The sequence below is a fragment of the Crinia signifera genome, chromosome 4 (assembly GCF_055691185.1).
Source record: "Crinia signifera chromosome 4, ASM5569118v1, whole genome shotgun sequence".
Lineage (NCBI taxonomy): Eukaryota > Metazoa > Chordata > Amphibia > Anura > Myobatrachidae > Crinia > Crinia signifera.
Window position 1 is genome coordinate 126,462,359 of NC_139220.1, and position 25,433 is coordinate 126,487,791.

Here is a 25,433-nt window from a genome sequence, read left to right on the forward strand (position 1 = left end):
CTGTTCCCCCCCTGGCATTACAGAAGTAATTGATTTCATTCGAACCCAAATCGCTGGGCCTTTAATCTGATACCAAGCTGGTATGGGTTAATTGGTTCCAGAGATATTGCGGGTGAACCGATTTTGTTTATTTCTGAAATCTAATTTCATGGCTGTTCATGTTCTTAGAGGGCAGATTTTTCTGGAACCAAATGGCCCAATTTCATGGGACCAAAATCACTTAAAGCCCACTTAACCCCTTCACGACATTTGACGTATATATACGTCATGGCCGGGAAGTACTTCCCGACCGTTGACGTATATATACGTCATGGCTTAAAACTGTCACTGCGTCTAGAGACGCAGTGACAGAGGGACGATGTCTGCTGTCCCTGACAGCAGACATGTCCGTGCATGCCCAGGGGGGGCGGCGATGCCGCCCCCCCGTCGGCGATCGCTGTGATTGGCTGTTCATTGTGAACAGCCATTCACAGCGTTTTCTGTGTCACCGGCGAATAACGTTCGCCGGTGACACGGGATCGGAGGTGATTGGTGCTGTAAAGTACAGCACCAATCACCGCGGGGTGTAAGGGTGACACTGGTGTCACCCCACCTCACCCCTCCCGCCCCCAAAGGCCGTGATTGGTTCGTCGGACCGACGGACCAATCACAGCCATGGAGGGGGGTTTAAACTAACGGTGACTGCACTGCAGACGCCATTCCGGTCTGGAATAGCGTGCAGTGCGGTCACCGTGCCCAGCTGCCGCCTATACTGACCAGAACCCATCCAAAATACTTACCTGATCATTGATATTGCTTATGCTTGTGACATCTTGTGACATCCTGTGACATCTTGTGCTGCTGCGATTTATTAGATAGAGAGAGAGTTAGAGAGAGAGAGATAGAGAGAGATAGAGAGGCCTAGTGCTATATTTTGTGCTGCTGCAGTGTGATAGAGCTATAGATAGAGAGATAGAGAGAGATAGAGAGAGATAGAGAGAGAGAGATAGAGAGAGAGATAGTGACAGATTGTGCTATATATTTTTTATATAACTGAAAGAGATAGAGAGAGATAGAGAGAGATAGAGAGGCCTAGTGCTATATTTTGTGCTGCTGCAGTGTGATAGAGCTATAGATAGATAGAGAGAGATAGAGAGAGATAGAGAGAGAGAGATAGAGAGATAGTGACAGATTGTGCTATATATTTTTTATATAACTGACTGCTGCCCCCCCTTTTGTGCTGATCAGTATAAATTAACTGATCAGCAACTTTTTGGGGGCGCAGGTTTTTTTTTATATATAGATATACCTGTCAGTGCTGCTGCTGCAGTGTCATAGAGTGATAGATAGTGAGAGATAGAGAGATAGAGAGAGATAGTGACAGAGAGTGATAGAGAGTGCTAAATTTTGTGTCTGCTGCCCCCGCCTTTTGTGCTGATCACTATATCTGAGGTGATCAGCAACTTTTTGGGGGTACAGAGGTTTTTTTTTTTATATATACCTGTCAGTACCACCAAAGGTTGTGCACCTGCTGCCCCTCACTGGTAATCAGTGTCGCATCACTGATCACCTTTTTTTATTTTTTGTGAGTGCTGTGGGGTCTTTTTTAAAAAATTTTTTTTACACACACTGTGATTTTGTGTGTGTCCTGTGGCCACTGTGCGCTGATCAGTGACGTACATCACTGATCAGCTTTTTCGGCACAGGGTTGATCTATTTTTTTTTTTTTTTGGATCAAATTCCTGTTGCCTTTGAGCGCTGTTCAGTGACGGACGTTACTGACCAACATCTGTGCTCAATTTTTGGCGCAGGACCTTTTTTTTTTTTTAACCCCTTCCATTTTTTTTTTTTTAACCCCTTCCATTTTTTTTTTTTGAACCCCTTCCATTTTTTTTTTTTGAACCCCTTCCATTTTTTTTTTTTGAACCCTTCAATTTTTTTTTTTTTGTATTTTTTTTTCTGCACTACATACACACTACACACTACATACCCCCCGGGTTGAAATAAAGTTTGTACCCCCCCCTACACTATACACGTGTTGAAACATTTCACTACCAGTAACACAAAAATATAAATGGCATCCCAAATGTCATCCCAAATGTCGTCCCAGTCATCCAGGAGAATGTATTCGGTGGAGGAGGCATATGCCATGCTTGCCTCTGACTCTGACACAGCCAGTGAGGCAAGCGGGGAATTTGAAGGATTTGTCTTAAGCTCCTCTTCCTCCTCTGATGATGAGGGACCCCCTCAAAGACGCCCCCGTAGAGCAGCTGAGACCCCCCCCCCCAATAATTGATCTCGTATGGACCCCACCACCAGACAATTTTGAGCCCCAGGTTCCTGAGTTTTTGGCCATCCCAGGAATCCAATTTGATTCAACAGGTCTCAGAGAAATTGACTTTTTCAAATTATTTTTCTCTGATGATTTTATAAATTTAATGGTGGACCAAACTAATTTATATGCCCAGCAGTTTATTGCTCAAAACCCCACGTCATCATTTGCTAGGTGGACCCCTGTAGATGCAGTAGAGATGATGACGTTTTGGGGTCTGGTGTTACATATGGGCATAGTAAAAAAGCCACAAATTAGGCAATATTGGAGTACAGATGTTCTGTACAGCACCCCATTTCACCGTATGGCCATGCCCCGGGCTCGTTTTGAGGCAATCCATAAATTTATACATTACACCGATAATGCACAGTGCCCACCCAGAGATGATCCCACCTTTGACAGGCTATTCAAAGTCAGGCCGGTCATTGATCATTTCAGTGCCAAATTTGCAGAGCTATACATCCCTGATAAATGTATTAGTATCGACGAGTCCCTTATACATTTTAAAGGAAGGGTTAAATTCCGCCAGTACCTTCCCAGTAAGAGGGCAAGGTATGGCATAAAAATGTATAAGCTGTGTGAAAGCACCACAGGGTACACCCACAAGTTTAGGGTATATGAAGGGAAGGATTCAAGAATTGAACCGCCAGAATGCCCCCCCTCCCTCGTAGGTGTTAGTGGAAAAATTGTCTGGGATTTAGTGCACCCCTTCCTGGATAAAGGTTATCACCTCTATGTGGATAACTTTTACACCAGCATCCCCCTGTTTAAGGCCCTTGGTTCAAGAGGTACAGCAGCTTGCGGTACTGTGCGCAAGAACCAAAGAGGCCTCCCCAAAACGCACATTGCCCAAGTACTAAGAAGGGGTGAAAGCAGGGGAATATGCACAGAAAATATGTTGTTGGTCAAATATAAGGACAAGAGGGATGTCCTTATACTGACAACAATTCATGGAGACAGTACCACCTCCATCCCTGTACGAGGTACGAGTACCCACACCTCAAAACCAAATTGTATCCTAGATTACAATAAGTACATGGGCGGAGTGGATCTTTCAGATCAGGTACTGAAGCCGTACAGTGCCCTGCGGAAAACAAATATCTGGTACAAGAAGCTGGCCGTGTATATCATCCAGATGGCACTGTATAACGCTTACGTGCTATTCCGTTCTACCGGCCAGAGGGGGACATTTATGCACTTTCAAGAGGAAGTCATAAAGGGCCTAGTATTTGGGAACCAGCAGGCAGAGGGCCCCAGTACTTCTAGTACTGGCCCCCGTATTGTACCAGGGCAGCATTTTCCCAACGAAATCCCCTCCACTGCAAGAAAGGGCAGGACACAAAAAAGGTGCAAAGTTTGCTATAAAAAGGGAATAAGAAAGGAAACTATTTTCCACTGTGAAACTTGCCCCGACAAACCCGGCCTATGTATGAAGGAGTGTTTCAAAATATACCACACATCTATGGGTTATTAGGTTCATCATTTCACCGTGCTTCGGGGGTCTTGCTAATGCCATATAGCACCCACCATTCATTCCACCAGAATCTGAGCTGCAAAATCCAAAAATCACTCCTTCCCTTCTGAGTCCTGCCATGCACCCAACTGGTATTTTTTGGTCACATGTGAGGCATTGCCGTACTCGGGAGAAATTGGGGCACAGACTTTGGGGTGCTTTGTCTCCTTCATTCCTTGTGAAAATGAAAAATTTTGAGCCAGAACTGCATTTTTGTGTAAAAAAAATGTAATTTTTCATTTTCACAGCCCAGTTGTACCACAATTGGTGAAACCCCTGGGGGTTTGAAATGTACACTATACCCCTAGATGAATTCCCTGAGGGGTGTACTTTGCAAAATGGGGTGACTTGTGGGGGGGTTCCACTGTATTGGTAATGCAACATAGCACCCACCATTCATTCCACCAAAATCTGTGCTCCAAAATCCAAAAATCACTCCTTCCCTTCTGAGTCCTGCCATGCGCCCAACTGGTATTTTTTGGTCACATGTGAGGCATTGCCGTACTCGGGAGAAATTGGGGCACAGACTTTGGGGTGCTTTGTCTCCTTCATTCCTTGTGAAAATGAAAAATTTTGAGCCAGAACTGCATTTTTGTGTAAAAAAAATGTAATTTTTCATTTTCACAGCCCAGTTGTACCACAATTGGTGAAACCCCTGGGGGTTTGAAATGTACACTATACCCCTAGATGAATTCCCTGAGGGTTGTACTTTGCAAAATGGGGTGACTTGTGGGGGGGTTCCACTGTATTGGTAATGCAACATAGCACCCACCATTCATTCCACCAAAATCTGTGCTGCAAAATCCAAAAAACACTCCTTCCCTTCTGAGTCCTGCCATGCGCCCAACTGGTATTTTTTGGTCACATGTGAGGCATTGCCGTACTCGGGAGAAATTGGGGCACAGACTTTGGGGTGCTTTGTCTCCTTCATTCCTTGTGAAAATGAAAAATTTTGAGCCAGAACTGCATTTTTGTGTAAAAAAATGTAATTTTTCATTTTCACTGCCCACTTGTATCAAAATTGGTGAAACCCCTGGGGGTTTGAAATGTACACTATACCCCTAGATGAATTCCCTGAGGGGTGTACTTTGCAAAATGGGGTGACTTGTGGGGGGGTTCCACTGTATTGGTGCTTGGGGGGTCTTGCTAATGCGACATAGCACCCACCAAAATTCCACCAGAATCTGAGCTGCAAAATCCAAAAATCACTCCTTCCCTTCTGAGTCCTGCCATGCACCCAACTGGTATTTTTTGGTCACATGTGAGGCATTGCCGTACTCGGGAGAAATTGGGGCACAGATTTTGGGGTGCTTTTTCTCCTTCATACCTTCTGAAAATTAAAAATTTTGAGCCAGAACTGCATTTTTGTGTAAAAAAATGTAATTTTTCATTTTCACTGCCCACTTGTATCAAAATTGGTGAAACCCCTGGGGGTTTGAAATGTACACTATACCCCTAGATGAATTCCCTGAGGGGTGTACTTTGCAAAATGGGGTGACTTGTGGGGGGGTTCCACTGTATTGGTGCTTGGGGGGTCTTGCTAATGCGACATAGCACCCACCAAAATTCCACCAGAATCTGAGCTGCAAAATCCAAAAATCACTCCTTCCCTTCTGAGTCCTGCCATGCACCCAACTGGTATTTTTTTGTCACATGTGAGGCATTGCCGTACTCGGGAGAAATTGGGGCACAGATTTTGGGGTGCTTTTTCTCCTTCATACCTTCTGAAAATGAAAAATTTTGAGCCAGAACTGCATTTTTGTGTAAAAAAATGTAATTTTTCATTTTCACTGCCCACTTGTATCAAAATTGGTGAAACCCCTGGGGGTTTGAAATGTACACTATACCCCTAGATGAATTCCCTGAGGGGTGTACTTTGCAAAATGGGGTGACTTGTGGGGGGGTTCCACTGTATTGGTGCTTGGGGGGTCTTGCTAATGCGACATAGCACCCACCAAAATTCCACCAGAATCTGAGCTGCAAAATCCAAAAATCACTCCTTCCCTTCTGAGTCCTGCCATGCACCCAACTGGTATTTTTTGGTCACATGTGAGGCATTGCCGTACTCGGGAGAAATTGGGGCACCGATTTTGGGGTGCTTTTTCTCCTTCATACCTTCTGAAAATGAAAAATTTTGAGCCAGAACTGCATTTTTGTGTAAAAAAATGTAATTTTTCATTTTCACTGCCCACTTGTATCAAAATTGGTGAAACCCCTGGGGGTTTGAAATGTACACTATACCCCTAGATGAATTCCCTGAGGGGTGTACTTTGCAAAATGGGGTGACTTGTGGGGGGGTTCCACTGTATTGGTGCTTGGGGGGTCTTGCTAATGCGACATAGCACCCACCAAAATTCCACCAGAATCTGAGCTGCAAAATCCAAAAATCACTCCTTCCCTTCTGAGTCCTGCCATGCACCCAACTGGTATTTTTTGGTCACATGTGAGGCATTGCCGTACTCGGGAGAAATTGGGGCACAGATTTTGGGGTGCTTTTTCTCCTTCATACCTTCTGAAAATGAAAAATTTTGAGCCAGAACTGCATTTTTGTGTAAAAAAATGTAATTTTTCATTTTCACTGCCCACTTGTATCAAAATTGGTGAAACCCCTGGGGGTTTGAAATGTACACTATACCCCTAGATGAATTCCCTGAGGGTTGTACTTTGCAAAATGGGGTGACTTGTGGGGGGGTTCCACTGTATTGGTGCTTGGGGGGTCTTGCTAATGCGACATAGCACCCACCAAAATTCCACCAGAATCTGAGCTGCAAAATCCAAAAATCACTCCTTCCCTTCTGAGTCCTGCCATGCGCCCAACTGGTATTTTTTGGTCACATGTGAGGCATTGCCATACTCTGGAGAAATTGGGGCACAGACTTTGGGGTGCTTTGTCTCCTTCATTCCTTGTGAAAATGAAAAATCTTGAGCCAGAAGTGCATGTTTGTGTAAAAAAATGTAATTTTTCATTTTCACAGCCCAGTTGTACCAAAATTGGTGAAACCCCTGGGGGTTTGAAATGTACACTATACCCCTAGATGAATTCCCTGAGGGGTGTACTTTGCTAAATGGGGTGACTTGTGGGGGGGTTCCACTGTATTGGTGCAACATAGCACCCACCATTCATTCCACCAAAATCTGTGCTGCAAAATCCAAAAAACACTCCTTCCCTTCTGAGTCCTGCCATGCACCCAACTGGTATTTTTTGGTCACATGTGAGGCATTGCCGTACTCGGGAGAAATTGGGGCACAGATTTTGGGGTGCTTTTTCTCCTTCATACCTTGTGAAAATGAAAAATTTTGAGCCAGAACTGCATGTTTGTGTAAAAAAATGTAATTTTCCATTTTCACATCCCAGTTGTACCAAAATTGGTGAAACCCCTGGGGGTTTGAAATGTACACTATACCCCTAGATGAATTCCCTGAGGGGTGTAGATTGCAAAATGGGGTGACTTGTGGGGGAGGTTCCTAACTTTTAGCACTTATGGTGCCTAGAAACCTACATGGTGCCTAAAAAAAAATCTCATAAAAAGGAGGCTCCAAAATCAAGTAGGTGCTCCTTCTATTATGAAGCCTGTGGTTTGGTCAACGTGCACACTAGGGCCACATATAGGATATTTTTGAAAACAAAAGAATTGGGGGAATCAATTTTTAGTCACATTTCTCTAGTAAAATCTACTGTATTCGTTAGAAAAATGTATTAAAATTGAAACTCTGCAAAAAAAAAGAAATTTTGAAATTTCACCTACACTTTGTTTTAATTCCTGTGAAACACCTAAAGGGTTAACAAACTTCCAAAATGCTGTTTTGAATACTGTGAGGGGTGCAGTTTTTGAAATGGCATCATTTATGGGGGTGTCTCACATACAAGTCCCTCAAAGTCACATCAGAACTGAACTGATCCCTAAAAAAATCAGTGTTTGAAATTTTCTTGAAAATTTGAGAATTTGCTATTCATATTGTAAGCCTCCTAGTGTCCAAAAAAATTAAAAGGAAGTTGAAATAATGATGGAAACATAAAGTAGACATATGGTCTATGTTAGTTATTAACTATTTTGAGTGGTATGATTATTTGTCTCACAAGCAGAAAATTTAACATTTTGCAAATTGCTAAATTTTCCATTTTTTCACGATATTTTGGTATTTTTCACAAAAAAACACAGACTGTATCGACCCAAATTTACCACTAACTTGAAGTACAATGTGTCACGAGAAAACAATCTCAAAATCACTGGGATAAGTAAAAGCAAAAAAAAGTTATCCCCACTTAAGTGAGACATGTCAGATTTGAAAAAAAGGGCTCTGTCATGAAGGCACAAACTGGCTCTGTCATGAAGGGGTTAAAAGTTCTTCAATATGATACTGGTTTCATGTAAATGGGTCTGTTAGTTCCGAAGATATACCCGCTTAAATTATATAACCGGTTAAAGGAGGGGGGTGGTTTTCTCTCACCTTCTCACCAGAAAATGCAGGGACTAGGCTTATGTAAAATGAGCCAGCCTGGGAATGTCCCTGCATAATCCTGAGACCATATTCCTGGGTAAATTCCTGCATTTTCTGGTCTGAAAGGGGTATTATGTCAAATAGCCGGGATCTGCAATGCTCTGAATACAGCCGGGCAGCCCTCCCTGCTCTCTGCCTGGCTGTCAATGGCTGTCACTTTTGCCTGGCAGCAGCTGTCCCCCAGTTACCACGAGCATGTATTCCCTCTTGGCAATGAGCATGTAATCCCACATGACAATGAGCATGGAACCCCTGGCAATGGGCATGGAACCCCTGGAAATGAGCACGCAGGTAAGCAGCACTTATGTAGCATAATTTTTAATTGGCATTATGGTGGTTGGCATAATACTTCATGGAAATTATGGTGTGTGGCTTAACAAGTAATGGACATTATGGTGTAAATTTTTAATGGCTCGTAATTGAGAAGCATATTGTGAATTTTGGCTCAATGCGTTTGGCATAGTGTATATTTTGGCTCAATCCATGTGGCAAAATGTGAATTTTGCCTTAATCTGTGTGGCAAAACGTGAATTTTGACTCAGTCAGTGTGAATTTTGGGTCATTCCATGTGGCATAATGTGTAAGAGGCAAGTACAGTATAAGGGGGGTTACTATTGTGTTGCCTGATTTGTATAAGGGGTAGTATGCGGATTACAAGGGAAAAATGCGGAAAAAAGTGCGATGTGCGGCGATATGGTGCGATTTTTAAAATTGAGAAAGGCTCGCATTCTATAAAAATTTCACCCACAGTGTCTAGATACCCCAAAAGGTTGACATGCAATAAGTTGACAGGGTCAAAATGTTGGCATGGAAAAGTTTGACATGGTGAAAAGGTAGACATGAAAAAGGTAGACAAATGAAAAGGTTGACATGAGTTTTTCACAATTTTATTGTGTCAATGTTTACAACTTTCGACATGGATCCCTAATTAGTGTAACGCGTACATGCATGTCTCGCTTAGCTTACCATGCTTCTGGCTTGGTGCCTTACTTAGCTTGGCCCACTATTAAATTCTACCTCTCAACATAGATGGTGAAGTAAGAAAAAGCCATTTAAAAAAAATCATGAAAAACTCATGTTGACCTTGCCATGTATCCAACATTTCAGGTTGACCTTTTGACCCTGTAAAGCTATTGCATGTCAGCCTTTTGAACCTTTTGACCCTGTCAACCTTTTGCATGTCAAACATTGGGGTAGACCGACTGTTTATCTAGACACTGTAGCTCTAAAAAACAGAAACATGCCAGAACACAGGTGTGTTGTGTGACAATGCATGTGAGTTGTGTGGACATTCTGAGCTGACTTAGGAGTGCACAGATATCCAACAGCCTGCACTCTGGTGATTAACTGCTACATTTTCAGAAGCAGGCAGCGGATCTGAGAAGCCAGCAATGGGCACCTTCTGCAGCATTCATAACTGCTCTGATTCGCTGCGACCATAGACGTAGAACTGGTCACTCCTCCTCTGAATCAGGCTCTTGACCTGCTTTTTCATGCCCCTTGGTAGATAAAAAGTAAATAGACTACAGTGAATCAAATCAACAAATCCCTATGTTCTGCAGCTGTACAGTACATCTGATAAGATTTGAGTGCGTACATATTTAATTTCCATCTTTTATATGAATTCAGTCTTACTGACCTTTTCTTTTTTTTACTGGAAAATGAGGCTCTGTGGTAAGTAAGGCTGTTATGTAAGTTGATTTTTTTTTTTTTTTTTTTAAATCAGTTCACCCTTGGCAGTTTAGGAAACTAGGTCATTGCTGACGTCACATAAGCATTCATCCGTCAAGAAGTTGGTGATATTTGCATGACTTTACCTTGGCTATTATAAGCATTTGATAAGCTCACTGGTTACACAAATAGAAGTAAATCACTCAGATAAAATACCCTGATATTTGCATGTGACAGCATAACAGCAGTATTTTGAAAGCTGATTTAAAAGGCCGGAAAAAAAAAAACTTTACCTTTTATTTTTATTATTATAGAGCTGTGGTATAGTGGTTAGCATTGGGGTCTTAGGGAACATGTCATCAACGTATTAAACACGCAAACATAAAGGTAACATGCAAACTACACATTGATGAGGGCCTTGTGGGAATTAAACCCATGGCTCAAGAACCTTATGATTAAAAAATGCATAGGACAAACATATAACTATTCTTAAGAAAGAAAATACAAAGAAGAAAACATCTAATGGTGCCCACACACGGTGAGATGTGTGTTAGGTGCGATTTGAGCCTATGAAATGTGCTATGCAATTTGGACTGTACACACTGTGCGATTTGAACTACATAAGATTTCAACTACACCAGATTTTGACTACACTACAATAATATGTAATACAGTAGCATGCAATGTAGTCCAAAAATACCCGCATGCACATACTATTTTGACTTGCGATATTGACAGTGCGGGAGCGCGCATAACGCTAAACTAAAAAAATAAAACTGCCTGTGATAATCGCACCATGTGTGGGCAGCATTAGACTAGGTGAAACAGCAGTACCCTTTCTGCAATATATTCTGATGTTTGTAAAACTATGGAGCACATGTACTACTTATCAGCTTTCACACAAGATAATTCAAATTTCCTTCAAATGTCTTAAAAATCACATGCAGGGACAGGGGCTCCAATGGGGGGAGCCGTCCGGCACCCTCCAATGGGAGCCCAAATTTGTGATGTGTAAAGAAGGAGAATGATGGCAAGGGTGTGGTATGAATGGCCGACGGTCAGGATTCTAACGGTCAGTATACCGACATTGGAATCCCAACCACCGGTACTCCGACAGGGGGGAGAGCGCAAAAAAGCCCCTTGCGGGCTTCATGGCTCAGCTCACTGCCCTCGCCACTGATTCTATTTCCCCTCTATGGAGGTCTTGGACCCCCACTATGGAGAATAGCCTCAGTCAGTTGAGATCGCGACTGTCGAGCAGTTGAACAGTCCGGATTGCAATGTTGGTATACTAACTGCAAGGATCCCGACTGCCGGCAGTCATCCAGCACCCAATGGCGCAGGCAATTATTTCCCTTTTATAGTGGGAGCCAGGACTATTTTCTGCATACGCAGCAAGATGACCACGTATGTGCAATGGCAACTGATGGGGAAATGATTGCTAGAGAAATCTGCTGCTCTCCCTCCTTTATGCATTCAGGGGATCCTTAATATTTGAACATCCTGCAATTATTATTTGATAAATAGGCCCCTAAATGAGCAGTTTAAAGTATATTCCTAAAGAATGTAGATTGTTAGCAGTGACGGTCAATTGCACCTTGATAATTGATTTAGAAGATAATTAGGTGTACCTTGGGCCTGTTTCATGTAATTAAACAAAGTAAGCAAGTAATGTTGCATCTGGAACAAAGAGAGGCGCCCACCAGCCGGCCGGGGTTCACTGTTAGAGTAGCCTGACAGGGTCCTGGGTCCCACTGCCACCCCTTGCAAAGGCAAAGAGCTGCTGCAGCAGTCTCTCTGTCCAGCCAAGCACACACTGCTTGTACTGTGCTTGGGAGAGAGGCAGCTTTCGCAGAATTTTTTCCTCTCTCTTCCTATGCCAGAGAGTAATCGCATTTGCCCCACACCGCCCATCCACCTGACAAAACAGTACAGTGAATGGCCGCACCTAAAATACAAGTTTTTTAATATTTTATAAAGAAGGATCTGGCAAAAAGACACACAGGGGGGTATGCAATCCTGGATCACGAGTGCCGGTCCATCCCGACAGCTGTGATACTGGCCTGTTCGCTCAACAGCAAATCGGCAGCCAGGACTAATTGTCTTGCCTGCCGATCGGCGGAAAGGGGCTGGGCCATGAGAAACGGCCATGGAACGTTGAGATCCGGCCATGAGCTCGACAATCCATGGCCGTTCTCGGTAGAACAGCCCGACCGCTTTTAAAGTCAGGCTCGTTTTGCCAAGATGCCGCTTCAATGCTGTCAGGAAAGATAATATTGTATAGGCACTTGCCGCTATTTCCCCTGTCAGAAGTAGCAGCAGGAGATTGCATACTGACATAATGCCAATAGTAGTAGTGCTGCTTATACACATAATGCCCATAGAATTAGTGCCACTTATACACATAATGCCCATAGAATTAGTGCCACTTATACACATAATGCACACAGTAGTAGTGCTGCTTCAGCGCTACATTCTATCATACAGCATAGACAGTGCAGGCGAGCAGTAGTGGCAAGAGCGCATTTTTGTCATGACTGTCCAACCTGTGGATTGTAATGTCACATGGGAAAAAAAGTTAAGGGAGGAGGCATTATCTACGCAGAACAGCATGTGAATAAATGCCATCGGGGCCACCCAGCATCTCGGAGTCCTTAACCAGGTGCAGTCCCATTTCATTGAACATAATGTTGGTAGGTGTGTTCATAGAGATCAATAAATTATGAATAGGAGGACCATGCTTGAATGTGTTGGAAATATGTGTGTACAGTTTTCATAATGTGGTAGCGTTTCTGTACACACCGATGAATGTCGTAAGACAAACAGTCCAGTTGTTAATCAGTGGAGTGGTTTATTGAGGAAATAATTGGTACACCATTCTCGAGCAGAATGCTTTCCTCTTTCAACAGAAAGTAGTTAGGGGAATGCACCACAGTCAGTTATGCAACCATATATAAATATTGACCTATTCAAATTAAATATAATTTAAAATAATAAAATATTGCCTACAAAGTATGCTACACATTGCAATACAGTGGTTTGTCCATGGTCAGAGAGAGTTTACACTGTTATTCACGCCAGCACATTCAGCAAGTCCGCTTCATTATGTTTAAAATGAAATGTCTGAGCCAGGGGATTTTTCTTGAAGCTGGAAAATATAAGAAAATAAATGATTCGTGTAACTGGGTGGGATGTTTTGCTATAATAAATATTGAGAATTTTGAGTCTCGGTTTTCACATATTTTGGATGATCTCTTAGCGCTCTAGACAGGTTGGCATTTCCTGTCATACTTTATGAAAAACCAAGAATAGATTACATTTATTCTCTTATCAGGTATGCACCAGACTCACGTTTGCTAAAGTAATTTAAATAATTCACAAATCCGTTTTTGTCCTGACTGACTTATGTTCTTAACTCACTGTGAATAGAAATTAAAGAAAAAAAATAAAAACGCTAAAAGCATTAAAAGTATACTGTAACAAAATAAAAGGATTATATTTGTAATGCAAATGCAGACTGTTTGGGAGCTTAACAACCTTAATTCACAGTAGAGCATGTGTGACTGCTAGGATATTCAGGAGATTCCACAGGGGCCATGGGCAACACAAAGGTTTGTGGAAACGAGATATAATCAACACTTCAAAATGTCATAGTTATTTTGTAAATTTTTTATTTTTATTTTAGCCAACTACCCTCCAAAACAAAGTCAGAACCCTGCCATTACTTGTCATTATTACACAATACATTGCTCAACATTATGGAATGTTGTTGTTTTTACATTTAAAGGAAAAAGTCCTGGCATATTAAATGTCTCATACTGTAAACCTTGCAACTGATTTGTATGCAATATACTGTGGTGGAAGGTCAGTAACCAGTGTGCTCCCTACCCAACAGCTATTGTTACTAATACCTTCTGTAGCCCAATTTAATTTCTGCTTTAACTGGGCTTTGTGCCCCATTTTTGACAGCCTCTGCAACAACACAAAAGTGTCATCTCTTAAACCCTTTCAGTGCCAACATCCCTGTGAGCGTTGTGCAAAATATCCGCTAAAAATGCCAGCTTCCCTCACATTTGTTATATAAATTCAAATAAAAAATGGTGTAATATAGATTATATTTCCTATATAAGGTAAACATTGCAGGCCATAATGAAGAATAAAAATGTTTATTTGGCAATTTTCACCATCTACTTCATACTTGCCTACATTTGAAAACTAGTTTCAGGGAGATTATAGTTGGTAGTAGAATTTTGCACAGCGCCCCATGGAGGGGGCGTCTCATGCTCCACCCAAGGGGCGTGTCTAGTTCCATATATGGAGAGATTGTGCATGTTGCGCCTAGAATCATGGGAGAGGAATCTTTTAAAATGACTTATATCCAAATGTAGATGAGCCCCAAAGCAGTTAGTAAGAGCTACTGTACTTGCTAAAGTCCTGGGAAATGGTGCAGATGATTCAATGTAATTGGATCTGTCTCTCATTCCTTTTTTTTTTCTTTAAAAAATGTAACAGTATAATGTGGGCTAGGTGAAATGAGAGAGATTGGTAGACTAATCAGGGAGAGAGGGAGATTGCTGCTATGTCAGGGAGTCTCCTGCAGAATGCAGGAGGGTAGGCAACTATGACCTACTTTGACAAATTCACTTGGCCCTCAAAGGGTGAAAATAAAATCTTTCGGCTAAAGTCTGGGGCTGGTAGCATTAGAGACAAGCAGAAGGTGGATCAAAGATCACATACTTTCAGCTGCTTCAGATAAACCAATCTACATAATTTGGATGGTTATATTTACCTCCTACTGAAGTCGCAGAAGTACTAATGAAATACCCATGATAGTCAAATGGGAATGTGGCATTTTTTGCACCACTGGAACATGTCCTTGTTGTATATCAATAGCTGCTCTATTTTTTCCCTTTTGCGGGTACAAATTGTGTATAGCAGATCATTCATGGCCATAAGGGGTTTATTCTGGTTCACTCGCAAAGGCAAATACACTCTCTAATGGACAAAACCATGTGCATTGCAGGTGGGGTTGATGTAACTTGTGCAGAGAGAGTTAGATTTGGGTGGGGTTTGTACTTCAAACTGATATCTATGTTGCAGTGTAAAAATAAAGCAGACAGTATTTGCCCTGCACAGAAAAGCTGTACTCTCAAGTGTCTTTAGCCAAGGGCTTAACTACTATATGTGCAGGGAGTGCAGCTGCTATGAGATCCAGGGCTGAGTGGGGCCCAATTCAGCCCCAAAGTATGCAAAGTCGCATATCACTGGACAATTCTCAGTCAGACACATCTCGGCCATTTTCTGGGTGTCAGCTAGGGGTGGCAAAATGGAAGTATCAAAGTGCACATATTGTTCATAATTTATACTTCAGAATGTTTCTAAAGATAATAACCAAATATCACTGCACCTAAAGTATATCTCCAAACACTTGCTGTGTGTCACTCCCCTGATCTCGCAGCGTTTGACACGCGGTACATGCAGCTGAAGATACTGCTACGGCTTATGCAGAGGTGACAGGATTTACATGACGTGCATAATCATGATGCATACATTTATCTCTATCCACTCCAAATCAGTACAATACTCAATTCAGTATTTATATTACAGTACACTAGTCTTTGTTATTTTACAGCATCCTTACTCACTGATACATATTTACATACAGTTCTTGTTATTACTGCTTTACACATATGTAAATATTTGTTTCTATGTGTTCATTGATACAGATTTCTGGGTTTGCATTGACTGCATATCTCCTATTTTATTCATGTTTGTTGACATTTTACATGTCACACTGTATTAATCACCTTATGAGTGGTGAGAAGACCTCTAGTGGTCGCTTCAATAACTGCATCTTTGTGTTTTTTGTTTAGTAACATCAGTCCTTTTACACTGGTTTTGCAGTTATTTTACATACCACAGTAATTGTATGTGTATGACTGCATGCTTCTGTACTGGACTTCAATGCTATGTTTTTTCTGTTTATAAGTATATCATTTAAAAAAAATCCTATTTGTACTGTTAGGCAAACTTGCCTAGTTTTCAAAAATCGTGTCAGGGAGATTGTGAAGATTGGAGGATTTTGTAGTCTATATGGCTGCTATCAGCCATATAAACTACAAAATCCTCCAATTTGTCTCCCAGAGGCACACATCCTCTAATTAGGGGCTGCAGCAGTGCCCGATCGTTAATGACTGTGCTGCATATTAATACTTAGAGGTATACATTGTGATACCTTGTTCTGATTATCTTGTGTGACTTTGTTACAATTCTGTAGATTGTGAAGATGACACCTTGGGCAAAATTAGTATGGGGAAAGGGGAAGGGTTTTTTTTTGTCCACGCACAGGTATTCACTGTAATTACTCAAAGAAAAATGAAGGATTAATGTAGCATTCGACAATGAAAAAGAGTATAGTGGGTACAATCGTACCGATTAATCTTAGATGTGGAGGTGCTCCCTAGAGAGTAAAGTATTGTAGCTTGTAGCATAGAAAGAACAGAGAAGGACTCTCTCTTTTTTTGGGGCACCTTTTGTCTATGATATGATTTTTTGTTTAAAAATTCACTTTTTTTATTTTCGGTTAAAATATTTAAGCCAACTATTAACACACAAACAATTTCACAAACAAAACATACAACATGCAAGGTCTTGCCTGGGTAAGTATGTCTCCCTAGGCAGAGCAAGTGAGATTTAATTTTTTTTATATAAAAAAAGAGCAAAAGAATGTTTGACACCCTTCTACCTCCACAATTTGTCTTGGGCAGATGGGCTTAACTTTATTACACCATACACACACACCTCACTTTTAGACCAACATACTGACCGAACCAGGGTCCAGTGCTGCCTCCCTTCTCCAGAGCCAGCTCACCCCGCACTGACAGTGGGGTGAGCCGGCTTCCTGCGGTGCTGCTAACAGCTTCTATAGCACTGTCCCAGCACTATAGAGGCTGCTAGCATTGTTGGCTCGATATGCCTCCATGGAGACGCTTTCAGCCAATCAGGGCTGACCTATGCGTCTCCATGGAGACGCATAGAGCCAACAACGCTAGCAGCCTCTATAGCGCTGGGACAGTGCTATAGAAGCTGTTAGCAGCGCCGCAGAAAGCTGGCTCACCCCACTGTCAGTGCAGGGTGAGCTGGCTCTGGAGGAGGGAGGCAGCGCTGGACCCTGGTTCGGTAACTATGCTGGTGTAAAAGTGAGGTGTGTGTGTATGGTGTAATAAAGTTGTACTTTTCTGTGTGTGTGTGTTTTATTTTAACATTCTTTGTAAAAGTGGACTACAAGTCTCAGTGGGCCCATTAATGCCCCGCATGCTGGGACTTGTGGTTCGCCAAGTCCCAGCATGCGTGGGAGGACTGCCAGTCCAGACAGCAAGAGGCAGAGAGCTAGCTTCCTATAGGTCGCTCTCTGCCTCGCCGTGCAGCCCTAGCCGGCCTCTATGGGCTGCAGCCAAAACAGCCCATAAAAGCCAGGATTTTGTGCATGCACATTACCACTGCTGGTACTGCGCATGCTCTGGGCCATGGCACTTGGGAATCTGCACCAAAAGCCAAGCCTATATTTTGATTTCTGATTTTGAAATTGTCTAAGAAAGTATTTCTGGTACTATATGTTAGTTCGGCGCCTACTATAGTAAGTACGCTCATACCCCCACTATCCATGTCGGCATGGAGTTGATTTTATATAGTGTGGCAAGCCCGAAGCGTGGCAAGTGTAGCGATCCCCCCGAGGAGACGCATAAAACTAAGCAAATAGCTTAGTGGGCGCCCAACTAACATACTGTATAAGTACCATATTTTTTAACCTCGGTCACCAAGGCCCCTAACAGTACAGGTTTTACTGAGCAGACAGTTAAAGCAAAACAGCTGAAAACATGGCTATCCCTAAAACTTGGAATCGAGCCATGAGAACCGAGGGTGGGAAACACCCTGTTGTTTGGTGTTCAAAAAACCAGTATTGACTTGCAGAAATTGGGACTGTTATGGGAGTATGTTTCATCTAGTAAAGTTACAGTATAAGTAACCTTTATCTCTTCAGCTATTGTACAGCTACGTGTCCCAGAATGCACTGCCAACCAGCATTTCGCAAACCGCTCTACTCATCCTTTTGGATGCAATTGTGGAAACCATTTTTTAATACTGATCTGTTTGTTAATAAATACAACAGGGAATGCTGATGCTTTTAAAAATGGATCAATAAAGAATGATTTCCACAACAATGTGTAGCCATGGCAAGGATATTATTTTGTCACAAATGTTTTCATTTTGTCAATAGAAATTCTTTACTTACAAAAACAAAAACCTATAAATACCAAAGATACATGCCTAGTAGTATACATATATACATTCCACAGTTTACACTAAAAAGCTTATATAACTCTGCAACAGAGGATTCTAGTTTCCCCCCAGCATTTCAGACAGTACATCTTAGCTACAAAGCTTCTAGTAATCTGCAACAGAAACAGACATAGACTTGAAGAACAAATAAACTAAGAACACAAGCAGCATTGTATGACAGAGAATAGCTTATGTAAAGTTATGGAAAGTAGCTATGTTTGCTGTTTACACTGATTGTAATCACTTATTTCTTATTTGTCTCTTTAAATCTTATTACAGGCAGGAAGTCTGGTAACTTTCTGTCCTTATGATCATCAACAAATAGGTTATGATCTGAAGAGATAGTCAAAAATCGACACTAAAGTCTACTTTTTCAGTCACCTCTCTGGGAGAAGCCAGGAGAGTAGACTGTCAGCTGTACTTCGAGGGGGTGGCACCGATATTCATGTCATCAAGATATAACCCCCAGGGATTAATATGATGCAATATGTATAATTTCAGCCCCACCTTCTTCCAAAAGAGCCGTGACTTTGATTGGCAAGTGAGAGGATATGCACAAAAGCGAGAGACTTGCCCACCTTTTCAGAGGGCCGGGAGCGGGACACGAAATTCGTGAGCCTCCTGGCCATTCCAAGAGGGCAGACAAGAATGTTCTAAAGTGTTCCCCATGCCGCAACTCAGATAAATACAATGCCAGTATGTTAAGAAGTGTTTTTGTAAGGTACTACATACAGTAGTAGAAGAGTTTTAGCTACAGGGTAAATACGGAGCCAGGAATATAGTGCATGCAAGTGTAGTATAAGTGCAGAGAGCACAGCTGCTATGGGGCCCAGAGCTGAGAGGGGCCCACCTTCCCTGTAAAAGTAATATGTGCTATATTAATTGTTTTACCATCGGGTGGTATATAGGTGCCCTTACAAACTTTTGCTATGGGGCCTACAAATATCTAGTTACACCACTGAGTGCATTTACTCATATTGACATTGTTATCGTGTGTTTTGGTACTGAAAATAGTTATGACCAGAGCTTATGTACATAAATAACAAGCCTAGTGCCGCACAGTGGACATTTTCTGTATCAAATATTCCTGGGGTAAATGTGCATTTATTATTAGAAGTAATATTTTCTACACTTATCCACCTGGTATTTGCATAAATCATTTCAGAATGCTAACATACGATATCATGTACATGTACATGTACTTTCTTAAAGTTGTTACATCACCTTGACAGAAAGCAAGTAAGAGCCCATTTTGGTCTTCTGTAATAGAAATGACAGCAAGCAAATCATTTGGGGCTGTATTGTGTTTACCAGCATCCATGCTGCTTCGTAAGAATGACAGCTGGGTTGTAAGCCATATCTGACCTCTTTTTCTCAGACTGCCCAGTAAACAGTATTATGTTCAGTGGTACATCTGCTTACCCTGTCTGCAATGCATTGCTTTCATGCTCTGGAGTCCAGGCCTGAGCATGTGATTCCTTGATCGCCCTGCTCTAAGCACAAATGAGACTAGCAAACAGCATCCTTTGTCTGTACTGGACACCAGACAATGGAGAGCAGGTGGTGCTGAAACCAGTGTCATTGCAATTTCATGAGGCCTAGTCAGTAGAATTAGTGTTTTCCTTTGAGTTCAGAATTCTGTTAACTACTAAATCTATGCATGGAAAAATATATTGGAGAAGAAACACAAAACCTTTATACTATTTATGTATTCAGCAGATTTAAATGAGATATACAGAAAATTCTCAGTGACTTCCTCTATTAAGGGAATAGTTTGCCAAAGAGTAAAATAAACATGGAATGTAACATTTGCCAAAATCTACTACCTACAGTATACCAACCTATACTTGCTGATGGTTTCATTTTCTTTCTTTGCAGTGAAGGCAAAGTGTGATCACACATTTTATCTATCTCCTCTAGATAAAAGATGTTTTCTAAGATCCAAACCTAAACTTGGTATACCAGTAGGCCACTTTTAAATAACGTACCCTTACTAACTATTGCTGCAACTCTACAAAGGTCCAATCCCTAGTAAAAGCTATCTAAATAGGATAAGTCACGGATGTCAAACACAAGGCCAAATCCGGCCCGCCAGACCTCGTCATGTGGCCCGCGCGAGGAGATAGCACGCAGGGGCAGTGTGTCTAAAACAGGAGTGCTGCGGGCCGCGTCCACGTCCGCGGCCGCCTTACCTGTTCCTCCACTCTCGGCGGCCATGTTCCTGTAGGCACATATGTATGCGGCTACAGAAACATGGCCGCCGGCCTCCACGGCTACCTGGAGGAGGGTCCGGCCGCCTGTTCCCTCTGATGCCCGGCAGTGACAGACACTGGGTGGGGACGTCATGACGATGACTCCGCCCACCCATGCATCTGTAGAGAAGTAGGAGCAGGCAGGGATGCTGGACCGGGAGTCGGGGACAGTGTGGCCGCAGCAAGCAGTGAAGAAAAGCTGGAAGCCGCAGCAGCTGCAGGACAGACGGAGAAACAGTAAGTGAGGATGAGGATCACACTCACAATAAAAAAAATATATATCTGCTGTTTCCTGAGGTGTCCCCGTGTATAATAATAATAATAATAATAATAATAATGCCATGACACCACAGGCTGCTCCTCCTGTATAATCATTTATGTGTCATGGCATTACTTTTATTATATTATACAGGGGGAGCAGTCTGTGGTGTCATGGCATTATTATTATACAGGGGGAGCAGCCTGTGGTGTCATGGCATTCATTTTATATTATACAGGTGGAGCAGCCTGTGGTGTCATGGCATTATAATTATACAGGGGGACCTACAGATACAACCGGCCCTTTGAGGGTGACCAAACTGCTGATGCGGCCCCCGATGAATTTGAGTTTGACACCCCTGGGATAAGTAAATGGCAATAATTCATGATTACTAGAGTCCATGTTAAGTGATAATAAAATGTAATCAATCATATTTGCAAATATGGGCCCAGATCTATATGGCTTTGCCCACAATTTGATCCGGTATTCTCCATTTACTGCAATGTCAGAAAGTGAACCACCTTCTATATTTTTCCCATCTTTTGACCTATAGGAAACCCCATCTTATCACAGTATCTAACTTGTACCACACAATCCTCCTACTATACTTAAACTGGTAGCAGTAGATGACAGATGTGCAGCCAGGAAGCCAGTGGACATGTAGAGCCTGGCTGGTGCTGGTGGGGCTCAGACAAGGGGCAGTTACCTTTCCAGAACAGTTTAGGCCAAGAGTGGTGCAAGCATTACTTGCATTTCTCTTGGAGTAAATTTTTGCTATGCAGAAACAACCTGCATGTTCAGCAGGGTCTCAGTGACTTCACTGAACAATAACGTTAAAAATATCTTTTAGTGTGTACGCACTCTATCTACTTGCGGCCAATATCTTTAACAACAGCGGAGGTGCCGTGGGTTGTCTAGAGTGTACTGGGCTGTAATATCCATTATAATGAATAATTAGAGGCCCATAAAAGAAAAACAAGTACTTAGTTTTCTGTCAAAGCTTGCCGAAATGCACAGGAACTTTTCCAATTCCATGTTTGCAATCAGTTTTAATTGAATATATATATATATATATATATATATTTATATATATTTTTTATTTTGGAATAGCAGTGAATCTAGAAGTGGAACACAGTTTCCCAAGCTCCACCATTACAGTCCAGTGACGTGCGGTGAGGTCATTGCCTGGGGAGGCACTGACCACCCCACACTGCACTGCACCCCCCCCCCCGCAGCTGGGCCCGGACACCATGCTGACACAAAGCTGCTGCTTTGAACTACAGCAGGTATGCTTTGGCCGTGCACAGGCATCAGGGGCTACATGCGGCACTCTCATACACAGCCCCTCTCCCCAGTAAACACACAGCCCCCCCCCCGGCGGACTCACGGTGGCAGCGGCCAGTCCTCTCCTCGGTGGTGGCAGCAGCTTTCTCCCAGCGGCACCGGACTCCCCGCTGGCAGCGCTGCTGCATCTTCACCAGGCGGGCCCTACAAGTGTGTGATTGGACAGTGGATCCAGCACTGGATCTGCTGGCCCAATCACATCTGGGGGCGTGCTTTTATACTGGTGCCCCTGTCATTGCGGCACCAGTTTAAGTGCTTCCCCATTCATTTTCAATGGGCTTTTACAGCCCATTGCTGCACCCTGCCCCCCGCCTGCCCCTACCTGCCCCCCGCTGCTCAGAGTTTTAATGTTAACAGTGGGTGGCACCTCTCCCATTGCCTCCCACCCTCACATGCAGCAGTGTAAGAGGGTGGGTGGCAGCGGGAGAGGTAGAAATGATAAAAATAATAGAAGAATATATATAAATATCTTTTTTTTGTTATTTTCATCATTATGACAGGGGAGGCACTGCCTCCCCTGACTGCACGTCCCTGTTACACTCCTGATTTTACATATTTTCATGATTGTGTCAAGGTTCAATAGTATTGACTGAGGAACTAAGTAAGTCACCTGTGGTAAATCAGGAATATACTTCTAGAAATCTATATTATAATGGCAGAGTTCAGGAACATCTGCAGCAGGACACAAGCCACTAGAAGTGCCCCTGGCTCCACCCATTAACCTGTTTAACCAAAAATTGATGCTTTGCTGTTAATGATTGCTCTTGTGTAGGTCAAGACACCGCCTTAATTCCCACATAGGCAAATTTCTGTAGCGGAGGACATTTAAAAAAAAGATTCTTTTGAAGCAATTCTGTTTTACAATTCCTTAATTTTAGGTTGCTGATATACAGAAATAAACACTATTGGGTTCAATACAAATTTAAATGTTACAAAACCAAATGCTACATTGTTATGAATATTATTGAGACACACTTCATAGTGTGTTAATTTGACTGCAGGAGGTCATCCAACCTATGCGTGTAGATGTAAATGGTACTGCATCTGATGTCACAGATTGCACTACTGCATATTAGCATTATCATTAAGCATCAATATTCCAGGAATTGAATATGCATTAATGCACTGAAAATGCCGCATAGGCTAATTTTACTCAAGGTCAGAATCTACAAAACAATGTCTCTTACCAGTACAGTAATGTGATGAGCTGGCTTTTAAGAGATTGATCTCCAGCATAGTCATTTGCTTGGTTTGAATATTACTATAGAGTAAAGCAGCCCATACACGGTCCGTTTAACGGTTCCGTTTGGGACTTAAACAGCACACATCGGATCGGATCGCATCCCTAGTGCATGCAGTGTGCATGCACTGCGATCTGATACAATGTGTACCTAGTACAAAAAGTATGTGCAGCACATACTTTTTGTACCGTACTATGTGATGCGCGGGAGCGCACATCGCATAGTACAGAACGGAGCCGGTCCACAACGGACCGTGTATGGGCTCCTTCAGATTAATGTGTGAGTGCGTACTTTGAATCTAGACAACGCTAAGCAGAGGTTTGATTGTCTTTGGCTTTCAGCTCCCAAGAGCATGACGTATCATCTTGAACTGTAAATGACGACACTCTGGCCTGCAAATGAAAGCATACTGTAGTTCAGGGGGGGCCAAACCTGTCCTCAAGATCTACCAAAGGTGCATGTTTTCCAGGCAACCTGTGGATCTATAGAAGGAATGAATGCAGCATGTTTCTAAATGTTACAGTTACTGTAGTATTGACTGCAGCTGTGCAGCAGCTAGGTGATGTGGAAAATGTGACAGTATTGACTGCAGCTGTGCAGCAGCTAGGTGATGTGGAAAATGTGACAGTATTGACTGCAGCTGTGCAGCAGCTAGGTGATGTGGAAAATGTGACAGTTAGTATTGACTGCAGCTGTGCGGCAGCTAGGTGATGTGGAAAATGTGGACCGTTAGTAGATCTCGAGGACCGGTTTGGCCACCAATGCTGAAATTTATTTGGAAGCAAGCAGAGAGATGCATGCAGTGATAATCAAGAATGGCACATGCATACTAATGAAATCATGCAACTCCCATCTTTGTATTTAAGTTAAACTAGCTGATGTGCCTAATTTCCGCCAGTAAAAGGTTTGCTGAGTGGAACATTTTACCCCTTTTTACTCCTTAAGTGAGTGGCTGCAAATTACTGTCACAGTTTCCAGACAAACCTGCCTGCAGGTCACATGTTCCAGGTCGGCCAGCTTGTGCACAGGGAGAGTTCATCAACTGTCACCATGGTTATGCATTGTAAATGGCAGGCAGACATTTTGCCATATATATCACTGAAATGAAGCAACCAATTAAAATGTAATTTTTTTCTGCCCTGCACACACAGCATATCATATAAATATGTTACTTATAAAAGTCATCGGTACTTGTGTAGTTTGGCGGCGCCCATCGCATCGCATACCATAAGGCATACGATGTTATGCGATGTGACGCGATATCGCGCGATTTTGTACAATGCCATACAATTTTAAAATTGTATGACATTGTATATGGCATACAATGCCATACAATGCAATGCGATTAAACATTGTATAAGCACCCTAATGGGTGCTTAGAATGTTAAATGCACCCCTACGCCACCCACCCACTATAAACGTGAAGGGAACATAAAATCCAGGAATTTATTACTTGTAATGTCAAAAACATCGTTTATGCCATTGGATGCACATGCAATTTGTATTATATAGGTAGGACATCACGTCCATTTAAAGTGCGTATGGGTGAACACATTAGAAACATCCAAAAAGGAGTGGAAACCCACTCCCTGTCTCAGCACTTTAAAACTTATCATGCCTGCTCCATCAATCACATCAACTTATTTATGGGTATCAAATACATTGAGGGTAATTCCCGCAGGCGTGATCTCAGCACCCAGCTCGCAAAAGCAGAGATGCAAATGATTTATGATTTTAACACTTTGAAACCCAATGGCATAAATGCGGATTTTGAATTAAAATGGTTTTTATAAATATGTATTTTTATCTTTTATTTCATTTTAATCTGCTATTTATACATTTGTCATCATATTGCCACTCATACATTTGTCTTCTCTCCTTTTATATATATGCTACATCATGGACTTTGAAATGGACATTATTTGTCATTTATGTCACATTATATGGCTCTCATATAGTCATGTGATCGGACTTCAACATGAACCTAAACAGTGCTCATCAG

The 25,433-nt window shown here is 42.3% G+C and overlaps 1 long non-coding RNA gene across 1 annotated transcript in view; it reads right to left on the reverse strand.

The window, feature by feature from the left end:
* Nucleotides 1-16,912, reverse strand: part of LOC146072420 (uncharacterized) — a 39,128-nt gene extending 22,216 nt beyond the window's left edge. Inside the window, exon 1 of the long non-coding RNA XR_014473116.1 lies at nucleotides 16,822-16,912. This is a non-coding gene — a long non-coding RNA (uncharacterized LOC146072420). The remainder of the gene's footprint in view (nucleotides 1-16,821) is intronic.
* Between the last annotated feature and the right edge of the window lie 8,521 nt (nucleotides 16,913-25,433).